Source organism: Pseudophryne corroboree, unplaced genomic scaffold (genome assembly GCF_028390025.1).
Source record: "Pseudophryne corroboree isolate aPseCor3 unplaced genomic scaffold, aPseCor3.hap2 scaffold_403, whole genome shotgun sequence".
Taxonomy (NCBI): Eukaryota; Metazoa; Chordata; class Amphibia; order Anura; family Myobatrachidae; genus Pseudophryne; species Pseudophryne corroboree.
In genome coordinates, this window is record NW_026970043.1 from 146,620 (window position 1) to 160,484 (window position 13,865).

At 39.5% G+C, this 13,865-nt stretch overlaps 5 non-coding genes across 5 annotated transcripts; all 5 read right to left on the reverse strand.

Annotated features, from left to right (window-relative positions):
• Nucleotides 1–1,990: 1,990 nt before the first annotated feature.
• LOC135023967 (U1 spliceosomal RNA) lies at nt 1,991–2,154 on the reverse strand. The gene has a single exon (XR_010220844.1). It is a non-coding gene; the product is annotated as a U1 spliceosomal RNA (small nuclear RNA).
• Nucleotides 2,155–2,809: 655 nt separating this feature from the next.
• Nucleotides 2,810–2,972, reverse strand: LOC135024100 (U1 spliceosomal RNA). Its single transcript, XR_010220968.1, has one exon. It is a non-coding gene; the product is annotated as a U1 spliceosomal RNA (small nuclear RNA).
• A 152-nt stretch (nt 2,973–3,124) lies between these two features.
• On the reverse strand, nt 3,125–3,288 carry LOC135024029 (U1 spliceosomal RNA). Its single transcript, XR_010220905.1, has one exon. It is a non-coding gene; the product is annotated as a U1 spliceosomal RNA (small nuclear RNA).
• Nucleotides 3,289–4,281: 993 nt separating this feature from the next.
• LOC135024065 (U1 spliceosomal RNA) lies at nt 4,282–4,444 on the reverse strand. The gene has a single exon (XR_010220937.1). It is a non-coding gene; the product is annotated as a U1 spliceosomal RNA (small nuclear RNA).
• A 152-nt stretch (nt 4,445–4,596) lies between these two features.
• Nucleotides 4,597–4,762, reverse strand: LOC135024063 (U1 spliceosomal RNA). Its single transcript, XR_010220935.1, has one exon. It is a non-coding gene; the product is annotated as a U1 spliceosomal RNA (small nuclear RNA).
• Between the last annotated feature and the right edge of the window lie 9,103 nt (nt 4,763–13,865).

Consider the following 13,865-nt stretch of genomic DNA (forward strand, 5'->3'; position numbering starts at 1 on the left):
GCGCCTCTTTTTTTCTTTGCGTCATGTGCTGTTTGGGGAGTGTTTCTGGAAGGGCCATCCTGCGTGACACTGCAGTGCCACTCCTAGATGGGCCAGGTGTTTGTGTCGGCCACTTGGGTCGCTGAGCTTAGTCACACAGCTACCTCATTGCGCCTCTTTTTTTCTTTGCGTCATGTGCTGTTTGGGGAGTGTTTTTTGGAAGGGCCATCATGCGTGACACTGCAGTGCCACTCCTAGATGGGCCAGGTGTTTGTGTCGGCCACTTGGGTCACTGAGCTTAGTCATCCAGCGACCTCGGTGCAAATTTTAGGACTAAAAATAATATTGTGAGGTGTGAGGTGTTAAGAATAGACTGAAAATTAGTGGAAATTATGGTTATTGAGGTTAATAATACTTTGGGATCAAAATGACTCCCAAATTCTATGATTTAAGCTGTTTTTTAGGGTTTTTTGAAAAAAACACCCGAATCCAAAACACACCCGAATCCGACAAAAAAAATTCGGTGAGGTTTAGCCAAAACGCGTTCGAACCCAAAACACGGCCGCGGAACCGAACCCAAAACCAAAACACAAAACCCGAAAAATTTCCGGTGCACATCTCTAGTGGCCATGCCATGTCACTGTGCAGGAGCCAGCACCGCTCACACACTAGTCCCCGGTGCAGCCCCCAACCCCCGGGACACCCGGAGCAACAAAATGTAGATTCAGGCCACCAGGCCACGCCCCTACCTATGAAACCATGCCTCCTTTTTACCATTGCGCTGCTTATCTGCGCGCACTGCATTACAATCTCCCTCGCCACCTCTCTGGGTGTCACCAGTGATAGTGACACCTCTGCCATGCTTGTAGCAGCTGGTCCTAAGATCTACACCTCAAGCCCTGAGTGTTTGCCCTTGTGACTTGTTGATCATCATAGCAAAGCAGAAGCTTACAGAAAACTGCAGGGGCTTAGATTGAAAATAAAAAAAATTGATGGGTATAAGGTAGAGAGGAGCGGGTTCGGTTCTCCGAGAACCGAATTCCCCACGAACCCCACGAACTCCTCCTCCGAGGCAGGCTCGGTTGTTCCCGCCTGACTCGGAAAACCTGAACAAGGGAAAATGTCATCATCCCGCTGTCGGATTCTCGCGAGATTCGGATTCCATATAAAGAGCTGCGCGTTGCCGCCATTTTTACTCGTGCATTGAAGAGAGAGCGGAGAGGACGTGGCTATGTTCTCTCAGTGGAAATCTCAATATCAGTGCTCAGTATTAGTGGATACTTATTGCTGCTCAGTAATACTAGTAGTGTGTCTCTCCTGCTCAGTGTCAGTTCTCAGTAGTATCCTCATCAGTGCTCAGTATCACTGCTCATTGTCTTGTGCTGCATTGTTGTGCTCAGCATACTACAGTACATTACTAATAGTCCAGTGCTGCATCTTGCTGCTCAGTGTCAGTTCTAGTATCCTCATCAGTGCTCACTATCACTGCTCATTGCATTGTGGTGTTCTGTATACTACAGTAACATAGTAATATAGTAACATATAGTAACATAGTTTTTGAGGTTGAATAGAGGCAAATTGCCCATCGTGTTCAACCTGTTTTAAGTTGTGATGATTCTACATACTTGCTGAATAATGTTTTATGACTAGTTAGCTACTACAACTCATGTTACCCCCGGATTAACCATGTTGATATTTTAAGTATTATAACCTTGGATAGCTTTTTCATTCAGAAATGTATCCATTCCTTTTTTAAATCCAATTACAGAGTCCGCCATTACCACCTTCCCTGGCAGGGAATTCCACATCCTGATTGCCCTAACAGTGAAGATCATAGTATCTCACCTGGCAGGTAAGTAGGAGTTGGGCCAGAGCTGTGGAGGATTGCTGCTCGGGCACCCCCTGTCAAATGAAGGAGATCCAACTGAGGCAGCACAAGGGAACTCTCGAAAGAAGAACAAGGCTAGAGGAAGATCTGAGACAAAGAAATCTGACTTTTACCAGAGCTGACCAGAGGAAAGCACAAACACAGTCCCCCACTACCACAAATAATGCAGTCGAGTTTCCCACATTTGGGGAAATCACAGGGGTCAGCATACCCAGAATGCAATGAATGAACCTCACCCTGGGAGAACAATCTTCATGACCATGGTATCGCCTATGCAAAATAAGTATGATTTGGGATAGGGCTGGGGAGGGCCGCTGCTCAGGCACATCTCTGTCAAGTAAAGGAGATTCAACTGAGGCAGCACAAGGGAACTCTCATCTGGGGACAACAACTGCAGGGAGAACACATATTTTCAGATGAACATGGGAGGGCAGAAGGCTGCCTAATACTGAAGCACCCCCAAACAACAAACCAAATGCAACAACTAGTACAAGCATTCCTGGGGGAAGTTCTGCAGAAGACGGATTTGCATACGGTGATGTCATCCAAGCAGTGGGCCAAAGTTGGCTGGATCCCTCATCTGCATATGAAAAGAGAAAAGGGGTATGCAGGGCATGGCGGCCTTTTGCGGCGCTTGGATGACCCTTAGTTCGCATTAAACACCCCCACCCTCCTTCGGTGTGGGGCTCATGTTGACAATGCCCCAGCCCCTGAAGCATTCAAGCTGATTTCTTACAGCAGCTTGGCACTGTAACAGCTCCAGAGCTGCTCTGTAAGGCAAGTAAAAGGGTGTGTAGTTTGCATTGTGCATTGGAAGGCACAAAGTAAGCAGACAGGAGGAGAAGTCAGGATAGTGCACAAGGGTATAAAAGGGAGGGGCTCAAGAAAAAAGAAGTGGAAACAGACAGCAAACTAGGCTGGAGAGAGACCTGAGACAAAGAGATCTGAATTATACGAGAGCCGACCAGGGGAAACACAAATTATGCAGTCAAGTTTCCCACATTTGGGGAAATCGCAGGGGCAGCACACCCAGAGTGCAATGGGTGAGCCTTGCCCTGGAAGAAGCACCTTCATGATCATAGTATCTCACCTGGCAGGTAAGTAGGAGTTGGGCTTGAGCTGGGGAGGGTCGCTGCTCGGGCACCCCCCTGTCAAGTGAAGGAGATCCAACTGAGGCAGCACAAGGGAACTCTCGAAAGAAGAACAAGGCTAGAGGAAGATCTGAAACAAAGAAATCTGACTTTTACCAGAGCTGACCAGAGGAAAACACAAACACAGTCCCCCACTACCACAAATAATGCAGTCGAGTTACCCACATTTGGGGAAATCACAGGGGTCAGCATACCCAGAATGCAATGAATGAACCTCACCCTGGGAGAATAATCTTCATGACCATGGTATCTCATATGCAAAATAAGTATGATTTGGGATAGGGCTGGGGAGGGCCGCTGCTCAGGCACATCTCTGTCAAGTAAAGGAGATTCAACTGAGGCAGCACAAGGGAACTCTCATCTGGGGACAACAACTGCAGGGAGAACACATATTTTCAGATGAACATGGGAGGGCAGAAGGCTGCCTAATACTGAAGCACCCCCAAACAACAAACCAAATGCAACAACTAGTGCAAGCATTCCTGTTTGTTTCTGAAGCCAACTTTGACCCACTGCTTGGATGACATCACCATATGCAAATCCATCTGCTGCAGGCCTTCCCCCAGGAATGCTTGCACTCTTTATATGAAATCCGAATCTCGCGAGAATCCGACAGCGGGATGATGACATTTTCCCTTGTTCAGGTTTTCCGAGGCAGGTGGGAACAACCGAGCCTGCCTCGGAGGAGGAGTTCGTGGGGTTCGTGGGGAATTCGGTTCTCGGAGAACCGAACCCGCTCCTCTCTACCTTATACCCATCAATTTTTTTTATTTTCAATCTAAGCCCCTGCAGTTTTCTGTAAGCATCTGCTTTGCTATGATGATCAACAAGTCACAAGGGCAAACACTCAGGGCTTGAGGTGTAGATCTTAGGACCAGCTGCTACAAGCATGGCAGAGGTGTCACTATCACTGGTGACACCCAGAGAGGTGGCGAGGGAGATTGTAATGCAGTGCGCGCAGATAAGCAGCGCAATGGTAAAAAGGAGGCATGGTTTCATAGGTAGGGGCGTGGCCTGGTGGCCTGAATCTACATTTTGTTGCTCCGGGTGTCCCGGGGGTTGGGGGCTGCACCGGGGACTAGTGTGTGAGCGGTGCTGGCTCCTGCACAGTGACATGGCATGGCCACTAGAGATGTGCACCGGAAATTTTTCGGGTTTTGTGTTTTGGTTTTGGGTTCGGTTCCGCGGCCGTGTTTTGTGTTCGAACGCATTTTGGCTAAACCTCACCGAATTTTTTTTGTGAGAGAGACCTGAGACAAAGAGATCTGAATTATACGAGAGCCGACCAGGGGAAACACAAATTATGCAGTCAAGTTTCCCACATTTGGGGAAATCGCAGGGGCAGCACACCCAGAGTGCAATGGGTGAGCCTTGCCCTGGGAGAAGCACCTTCATGATCATAGTATCTCACCTGGCAGGTAAGTAGGAGTTGGGCAAGAACTGGGGAGGGTCGCTGCTCGGGCACCCCCCTGTCAAGTGAAGGAGATCCAACTGAGGCAGCACAAAGGAACTCTCGAAAGAAGAACAAGGCTAGAGGAAGATCTGAGACAAAGAAATCTGACTTTTACCAGAGCTGACCAGAAGAAAGCACAAACACAGTCCCCCCACTACCAACAAATAAAGCAGTCGCGTTTCCCACATTTGGGGAAATCACAGGGGTCAGCATACCCAGAATGCAATGAATGAACCTCACCCTGGGAGAGTAATCTTCATGACCATGGTATCTCCTATGCAAAATAAGTATGATTTGGGATAGGGCTGGGGAGGGCCGCTGCTCATGCACATCTCTGTCAAGTAAAGGAGATTCAACTGAGGCAGCACAAGGGAACTCTCATCTGGGGACAACAACTGCAGGGAGAACACATATTTTTAGATGAACATGGGAGGGCAGAAGGCTGCCTAATACTGAAGCACCCCCAAACAACAAACCAAATGCAACAACTAGTGCAAGCATTCCTGGGGGAAGGCCTGCAGCAGATGGATTTGCATACGGTGATGTCATCCAAGCAGTGGGTCAAAGTTGGCTTCAACCCTCGTCTGCATATGAAAAGAGAAAAGGGGCGTGCAGGGCATGACTAGTGGCAGCAGCTTCAGCACGAGGTGGAAGTGGATCTTGATCTTTCCCTATTTTTGGAACCTCAACATTTTTGTTCTCCATGGCCTTCTCTGATGTAATCAGAGTTAGATTTGATTAAGTGATTTTATAAAAAAACAGCTAGGAAGCACAATTTAGCAGTGGGTTGCAGAGAAAAAGAATAATGCTGGCAGAAAAATCCAATTGAGTGATTAAACAGCTCTTCATTTTCTGGCTTTATTTTTATGATAACAAATTTGTTCTCTGAAAAGTGTCCACAAAGCCAAATATCTGATTAACATCTTTGTAGGGATGGTTTTTCACCTATTACTAAATTAAACTTGCTTCATTGGAAAGGCAGCAAGATGCATCCTCATTTCAATATCTACGGAAATAATACAGGTTGACACCAGGAAACATTAACGCCACTGCATCTTTACTGTTTTCTCATGTGGAAGTCTGTTTAATGTGAAAACAAGGTGATATCTAATTAGCACACAGGTAAGGAATTAAGAAAATCTTTATTTAAGGGTGAAGATGTTTCTCACAAAATCGTTGCCCCAATGCATCATTGAAATTCAAGCTGGAAAGATGATTTTAATATATCACTTGTACATTTTGTATTGCTCTTCTGGTGACAATGTAGTTTGTTTTTGTCAATTACCATTTTAATTATCGGGTAAAGAAAATTAAGTGGATTTTTGAAAGAAAACAATACTGTCAATATACTATTAAAACAAATTAAAATGGTAAAAGTTATTGTACTTTAAGTAAAAATAAAAGAGCAAAAATATCAATCCCAGTTTTGGATTACGTTAATTAACAAAAAAAAAATGCATATAGCAGAGGATAGTTTCAATCTGCCTACCTCTGGGTTATGGACCCAGCATGCTTCCATTACAGTACTCTGCTGCACATGTAAGTGCAAAAGATCCTGAAGCACTCACTCATCATGGGAAAGTACCAATGTGTTTCTTCATTGGTTGATGGAAGAAACATCTTACAAAAACTCTCCACATTATTGACTTTTTAAAATGTTTCTAGGAATCGTTCTAGATGAATGCTTATTAGCCTTTGTCAGTATGTACTTTTGCAAAGTGTCGCTGTGGCGCAATCAGTTAGTGTGTAAGGCTATTAACCAAAAGGTTGGTGGTTCAATCCCACCCAGGGACTTAATTGACCTTGTTATCAGATTTTGGTGATCTTTAAGTAGACAAGTCAAAATTTCAAACCCCCTGTTATGGTGTAGGGTACCTGGCCTTCTCTGATGTAGTTAGATTTGATTCAGTGATTTTATAAAAACAGCTAGGAAGCACAATTTAGCAGTGGGTTGCAGAGAAAAAGAAATATGCTGGCAGAAAAATCCAATTGAGTGATTAAACAGCTCTTCATTTTCTGGCTTTATTTTTATGCTAACTAATTTGTTCTCTGAAAAGTGTCCACAAAGCCAAGTATCTGATTAACATATTTGTAGGGATGGTTTTTCATCTATTACTAAATTAAACTTGCTTCATTGGAAAGGCAGCAAGATGCATCCTCATTTCAATATCTACTGAAATAATACAGGTTGACACCAGGAAACATTAACGCCACTGCATCCTTGCTGCTTTCTCATGTGGAAGTCTGTTTAATGTGAAAACAAGGTGATATCTAATTAGCACACAGGTAAGGAATTAAGAAAATCTTTATTTAAGGGTGAAGATGTTTCTCACATAATCGTTGCCCCAATGCATCATTGAAATTCAAGCTGGAAAGATGATTTTAATGTATCACTTGTACATTTTGTATTGCTCTTCTGGTGACAATGTAGTTTGTTTTTGTTAATTACCATTTTAATAATAGGGTAAAGAAAATTAAGTGGATTTTTGAAAGAAAACAATACTGTCAATATACTATTAAAACAAATTAAAATGGTAAAAGTTATTGTACTTTAAGTAAAAATAAAAGCTAAAATATCAATCCCAGTTTTGGATTACTTTAATGAACAAAAAAAAATGCATATAGCAAAGGATAGTTTCAATCTGCCTACCTCTGGGTTATGGGCCCAGCATGCTTCCATTGCAGTACTCTGCTGCACATTTAAGTGCAAGAGATCCTGAAGCACTCACTCATCATGCGAAAGTACCAATGTGTTTCTTCATTGGTTGCTGGAAGAAACATCTTACAAAAACTCTCCAGATTATTGACTTTTTAAAGTTTTTCTAGGAAACGTTCTAGATGAATGCTTATTAGTCTTTGTCAGTATGGACTTTTTGCAAAGTGTCTCTGTGGCGCAATCTGTTAGTGTGTTCAGCTATTAATCGAAAGGTTGGTGGTTCAATCCCACCCAGGGACGTAATTGACCTTGTGATCAGATTTTGGTGATATTTAAGTAGACAAGTCAAAATTGCAAACCCTCTCTTATGGTGTAGGGTACCTGGCCTTCTCTGATGTAATCAGAGTTAGATTTGATTAAGTGATTTTATAAAAAAAACAGCTAGGAAGCACAATTTAGCAGTGGGTTGCAGAGAAAAAGAAAAATGCTGGCAGAAAAATCCAATTGAGTGATTAAACAGCTCTTCATTTTCTGGCTTTATTTTTATGATAACAAATTTGTTCTCTGAAAAGTGTCCACAAAGCCAAGTATCTGATTAACATCTTTGTAGGGATGGTTTTTCACCTATTACTAAATTAAACTTGCTTCATTAAAAAGGCAGCAAGATGCATCCTCATTTCAATATCTACAGAAATAATACAGGTTGACACCAGGAAACATTAACACCACTGCATCTTTGCTGTTTTCTCATGTGGAAGTCTGTTTAATGTGAAAACAAGGTGATATCTAATTAGCACACAGGTAAAGAATTAAGAAAATCTTTATTTAAGGGTGAAGATGTTTCTCACAAAATCGTTGCCCCAATGCATCATTGAAATTCAAGCTGGAAAGATGATTTTAATATATCACTTGTACATTTTGTATTGCTCTTCTGGTGACAATGTAGTTTGTTTTTGTCAATTACCATTTTAATAATCGGGTAAAGAAAATTAATTGGATTTTTGAAAGAAAACAATACTGTCAATATACTATTAAAACAAATTAAAATGGTAAAAGTTGTTGTACTTTAAGTAAAAATAAAAGCTAAAATATCAATCCCAGTTTTGGATTACTTTAATGAACAAAAAAAAATGCATATAGCAAAGGATAGTTTCAATCTGCCTACCTCTGGGTTATGGGCCCAGCATGCTTCCATTGCAGTACTCTGCTGCACATGTAAGTGCAAGAGATCCTGAAGCACTCACTCATCATGCGAAAGTACCAATGTGTTTCTTCGTTGGTTGCTGGAAGAAACATCTTACAAAAACTCTCCAGATTATTGACTTTTTAAAGTTTTTTTAGGAAACGTTCTAGATGAATGCTTATTAGTCTTTGTCAGTATGTACTTTTTGCAAAGTGTCTCTGTGGCGCAATTGGTTAGTGTGTTCAGCTATTAATCAAAAAGTTGGTGGTTCAATCCCACCCAGGGACATAATTGACCTTGTGATCAGATTTTGGTGATATTTAAGTAGACAAGTCAAAATTGCAAACCCCCTCTTATGGTGTAGGGTACCTGGCCTTCTCTGATGTAATCAGAGTTAGATTTGATTAAGTGATTTTATAAAAAAACAGCTAGGAAGCACAATTTAGCAGTGGGTTGCAGAGAAAAAGAAAAATGCTGGCAGAAAAATCCAATTGAGTGATTAAACAGCTCTTCATTTTCTGGCTTTATTTTTATGATAACAAATTTGTTCTCTGAAAAGTGTCCACAAAGCCAAGTATCTGATTAACATTTTTGTAGGGATGGTTTTTCACCTATTACTAAATTAAACTTGCTTCATTGGAAAGGCAGCAAGATGCATCCTCATTTCAATATCTACGGAAATAATACAGGTTGACACCAGGAAACATTAACGCCACTGCATCTTTGCTGTTTTCTCATGTGGAAGTCTGTTTAATGTGAAAACAAGGTGATATCTAATTAGCACACAGGTAAGGAATTAAGAAAATCTTTATTTAAGGGTGAAGATGTTTCTCACAAAATCGTTGCCCCAATGCATCATTGAAATTCAAGCTGGAAAGATGATTTTAATATATCACTTGTACATTTTGTATTGCTCTTCTGGTGACAATGTAGTTTGTTTTTGTCAATTACCATTTTAAAAATCGGGTAAAGAAAATTAATTGGATTTTTGAAAGAAAACAATACTGTCAATATACTATTAAAACAAATTAAAATGGTAAAAGTTATTGTACTTTAAGTAAAAATAAAAGCTAAAATATCAATCCCAGTTTTGGATTACTTTAATGAACAAAAAAAAAATGCATATAGCAAAGGATAGTTTCAATCTGCCTACCTCTGGGTTATGGGCCCAGCATGCTTCCAGTGCAGTACTCTGCTGCACATGTAAGTGCAAGAGATCCTGAAGCACTCACTCATCATGCGAAAGTACCAATGTGTTTCTTCATTGGTTGCTGGAAGAAACATCTTACAAAAACTCTCCAGATTATTGACTTTTTAAAGTTTTTCTAGGAAACGTTCTAGATGAATGCTTATTAGTCAATGTCAGTATGTACTTTTTGCAAAGTGTCTCTGTTGCGCAATCGGTTAGTGTGTTCAGCTATTAATCAGAAGGTTGGTGGTTCAATCCCACCCAGGGACGTAATTGACATTGTGATCAGATTTTGGTAATATTTAAGTAGACAAGTCAAAATTGCAAAACCCCTCTTATGGTGTAGGGTACCTGGCCTTCTCTGATGTAATCAGAGTTAGATTTGATTAAGTGATTTTATAAAAAAAACAGCTAGGAAGCACAATTTAGCAGTGGGTTGCAGAGAAAAAGAAAAATGCTGGCAGAAAAATCCAATTGAGTGATTAAACAGCTCTTCATTTTCTGGCTTTATTTTTATGATAACAAATTTGTTCTCTGAAAAGTGTCCACAAAGCCAAGTATCTGATTAACATCTTTGTAGGGATGGTTTTTCACCTATTACTAAATTAAACTTGCTTCATTGGAAAGGCAGCAAGATGCATCCTCATTTCAATATCTACGGAAATAATACAGGTTGACACCAGGAAACATTAACGCCACTGCATCTTTGCTGTTTTCTCATGTGGAAGTCTGTTTAATGTGAAAACAAAGTGATATCTAATTAGCACACAGGTAAGGAATTAAGAAAATCTTTATTTAAGGGTGAAGATGTTTCTCACAAAATCGTTGCCCCAATGCATCATTGAAATCCAAGCTGGAAAGATGATTTTAATATATCACTTGTACATTTTGTATTGCTCTTCTGGTGACAATGTAGTTTGTTTTTGTCAATTACCATTTTAATAATCGGGTAAAGAAAATTAATTGGATTTTTGAAAGAAAACAATACTGTCAATATACTATTAAAACAAATTAAAATGGTAAAAGTTATTGTACTTTAAGTAAAAATAAAAGAGCAAAAATATCAATCCCAGTTTTGGATTACTTTAATTAACAAAAAAAAAATGCATATAGCAGAGGATAGTTTCAATCTGCCTACCTCTGGGTTATGGACCCAGCATGCTTTCATAACAGTACTCTGCTGCACATGTAAGTGCAAGAGATCCTGAAGCACTCACTCATCATGGGAAAGTACCAATGTGTTTCTTCATTGGTTGATGGAAGAAACATCTTACAAAAACTCTCCAGATTATTGACTATTTAAAGTTTTTATAGGAAACGTTCTAGATGAATGCTTATTAGCCTTTGTCAGTATGTACTTTCGCAAAGTGTCGCTGTGGCGCAATCAGTTAGTGTGTACAGCTATTAACCAAAAGGTTGGTGGTTCAATCCCACCCAGGGACATAATTGACCTTGTTATCAGATTTTGTTGATCTTTAAGTAGACAAGTCAAAATTTCGAAAACCCCTGTTATGGTGTAGGGTACCTGGCCTTCTCTGATGTAATCAGAGTTAGATTTGATTCAGTGATTTTATAAAAACAGCTAGGAAGCACAATTTAGCAGTGGGTTGCAGAGAAAAAGAAATATGCTGGCAGAAAAATCCAATTGAGTGATTAAACAGCTCTTCATTTTCTGGCTTTATTTTTATGCTAACTAATTTGTTCTCTGAAAAGTGTCCACAAAGCCAAGTATCTGATTAACATATTTGTAGGGATGGTTTTTCACCTATTACTAAATTAAACTTGCTTCATTGGAAAGGCAGCAAGATGCATCCTCATTTCAATATCTACTGAAATAATACAGGTTGACACCAGGAAACATTAACGCCACTGCATCCTTGCTGCTTTCTCATGTGGAAGTCTGTTTAATGTGAAAACAAGGTGATATCTAATTAGCACACAGGTAAGGAATTAAGAAAATCTTTATTTAAGGGTAAAGATGTTTCTCACAAAATCATTGCCCCAATGCATCATTGAAATTCAAGCTGGAAAGATGATTTTAATATATCACTTGTACATTTTGTATTGCTCTTCTGGTGACAATGTAGTTTGTTTTTGTCAATTACCATTTTAATAATAGGGTAAAGAAAATTAAGTGGATTTTTGAAAGAAAACAATACTGTCAATATACTATTAAAACAAATTAAAATGGTAAAAGTTATTGTACTTTAAGTAAAAATAAAAGCTAAAATATCAATCCCAGTTTTGGATTACTTTAATGAACAAAAAAAAAAATGCATATAGCAAAGGATAGTTTCAATCTGCCTACCTCTGGGTTATGGGCCCAGCATGCTTCCATTGCAGTACTCTGCTGCACATGTAAGTGCAAGAGATCCTGAAGCACTCACTCATCATGCGAAAGTACCAATGTGTTTCTTCATTGGTTGCTGGAAGAAACATCTTACAAAAACTCTCCAGATTATTGACTTTTTAAAGTTTTTCTAGGAAACGTTCTAGATGAATGCTTATTAGTCTTTGTCAGTATATTCTTTTTGCAAAGTGTCTCTGTGGCGCAATCGGTTAGTGTGTTCAGCTATTAATCAAAAGGTTGGTGGTTCAATCCCACCCAGGGACGTAATTGACCTTGTGATCAGATTTTGGTGATATTTAAGTAGACAAGTCAAAATTGCAAACCCCCTCTTATGGTGTAGGGTACCTGGCCTTCTCTGATGTAATCAGAGTTAGATTTGATTAAGTGATTTTATAAAAAAACAGCTAGGAAGCACAATTTAGCAGTGGGTTGCAGAGAAAAAGAAAAAAGCTGGCAGAAAAATACAATTGAGTGATTAAACAGCTCTTCATTTTCTGGCTTTATTTTTATGATAACAAATTTGTTCTCTGAAAAGTGTCCACAAAGCCAAGTATCTGATTAACATCTTTGTAGGGATGGTTTTTCACCTATTACTAAATTAAACTTGCTTCATTGGAAAGGCAGCAAGATGCATCCTCATTTCAATATCTACGGAAATAATACAGGTTGACACCATGAAACATTAACGCCACTGCATCTTTGCTGTTTTCTCATGTGGAAGTCTGTTTAATGTGAAAACAAGGTGATATCTAATTAGCACACAGGTAAGGAATTAAGAAAATCTTTATTTAAGGGTGAAGATGTTTCTCACAAAATCGTTGCCCCAATGCATCATTGAAATCCAAGCTGGAAAGATGATTTTAATATATCACTTGTACATTTTGTATTGCTCTTCTGGTGACAATGTAGTTTGTTTTTGTCAATTACCATTTTAATAATCGGGTAAAGAAAATTAAGTGGATTTTTGAAAGAAAACAATACTGTCAATATACTATTAAAACAAATTAAAATGGTAAAACTTATTGTTACTTTAAGTAAAAATAAAAGAGCAAAAATATCAATCCCAGTTTTGGTTTACTTTAATTAACAAAAAAAAATGCATATAGCAGAGGATAGTTTCAATCTGCCTACCTCTGGGTTATGGACCCAGCGAGCTTCCATTACAGTACTCTGCTGCACATGTAATTGCAAGAGATCCTGAAGCACTCACTCATCATGGGAAAGTACCAATGTGTTTCTTCATTGGTTGATGGAAGAAACATCTTACAAAAACTCTCCAGATTATTGACTATTTAAAGTTTTTCTAGGAAACGTTCTAGATGAATGCTTATTAGCCTTTGTCAGTATGTACTTTTGCAAAGTGTCGCTGTGGCGCAATCAGTTAGTGTGTACGGCTATTAACCAAAAGGTTGGTGGTTCAATCCCACCCAGGGACGTAATTGACCTTGTTATCAGATTTTGGTGATCTTTAAGTAGACAAGTCAAAATTTCAAAAACCCCTGTTATGGTGTAGGGTACCTGGCCTTCTCTGATGTAATCAGAGTTAGATTTGATTCAGTGATTTTATAAAAACAGCTAGGAAGCACAATTTAGCAGTGGTTTGCAGAGAAAAAGAAATATGCTGGCAAAAAAATCCAATTGAGTGATTAAACAGCTCTTCATTTTCTGGCTTTATTTTTATGCTATCAAATTTGTTCTCTGAAAAGTGTCCACAAAGCCAAGTATCTGATTAACATCTTTGTAGGGATGGTTTTTCACCTATTACTAAATTAAACTTGCTTCATTGGAAAGGCAGCAAGATGCATCCTCATTTCAATATCTACTGAAATAATACAGGTTGACACCAGGAAACATTAACGCCACTGCATCCTTGCTGCTTTCTCATGTGTAAGTCTGTTTAATGTGAAAACAAGGTGATATCTAATTAGCACACAGGTAAGGAATTAAGAAAATCTTTATTTAAGGGTGAAGATGTTTCTCACAAAATCGTTGCCCCAATGCATCATTGAAATTCAA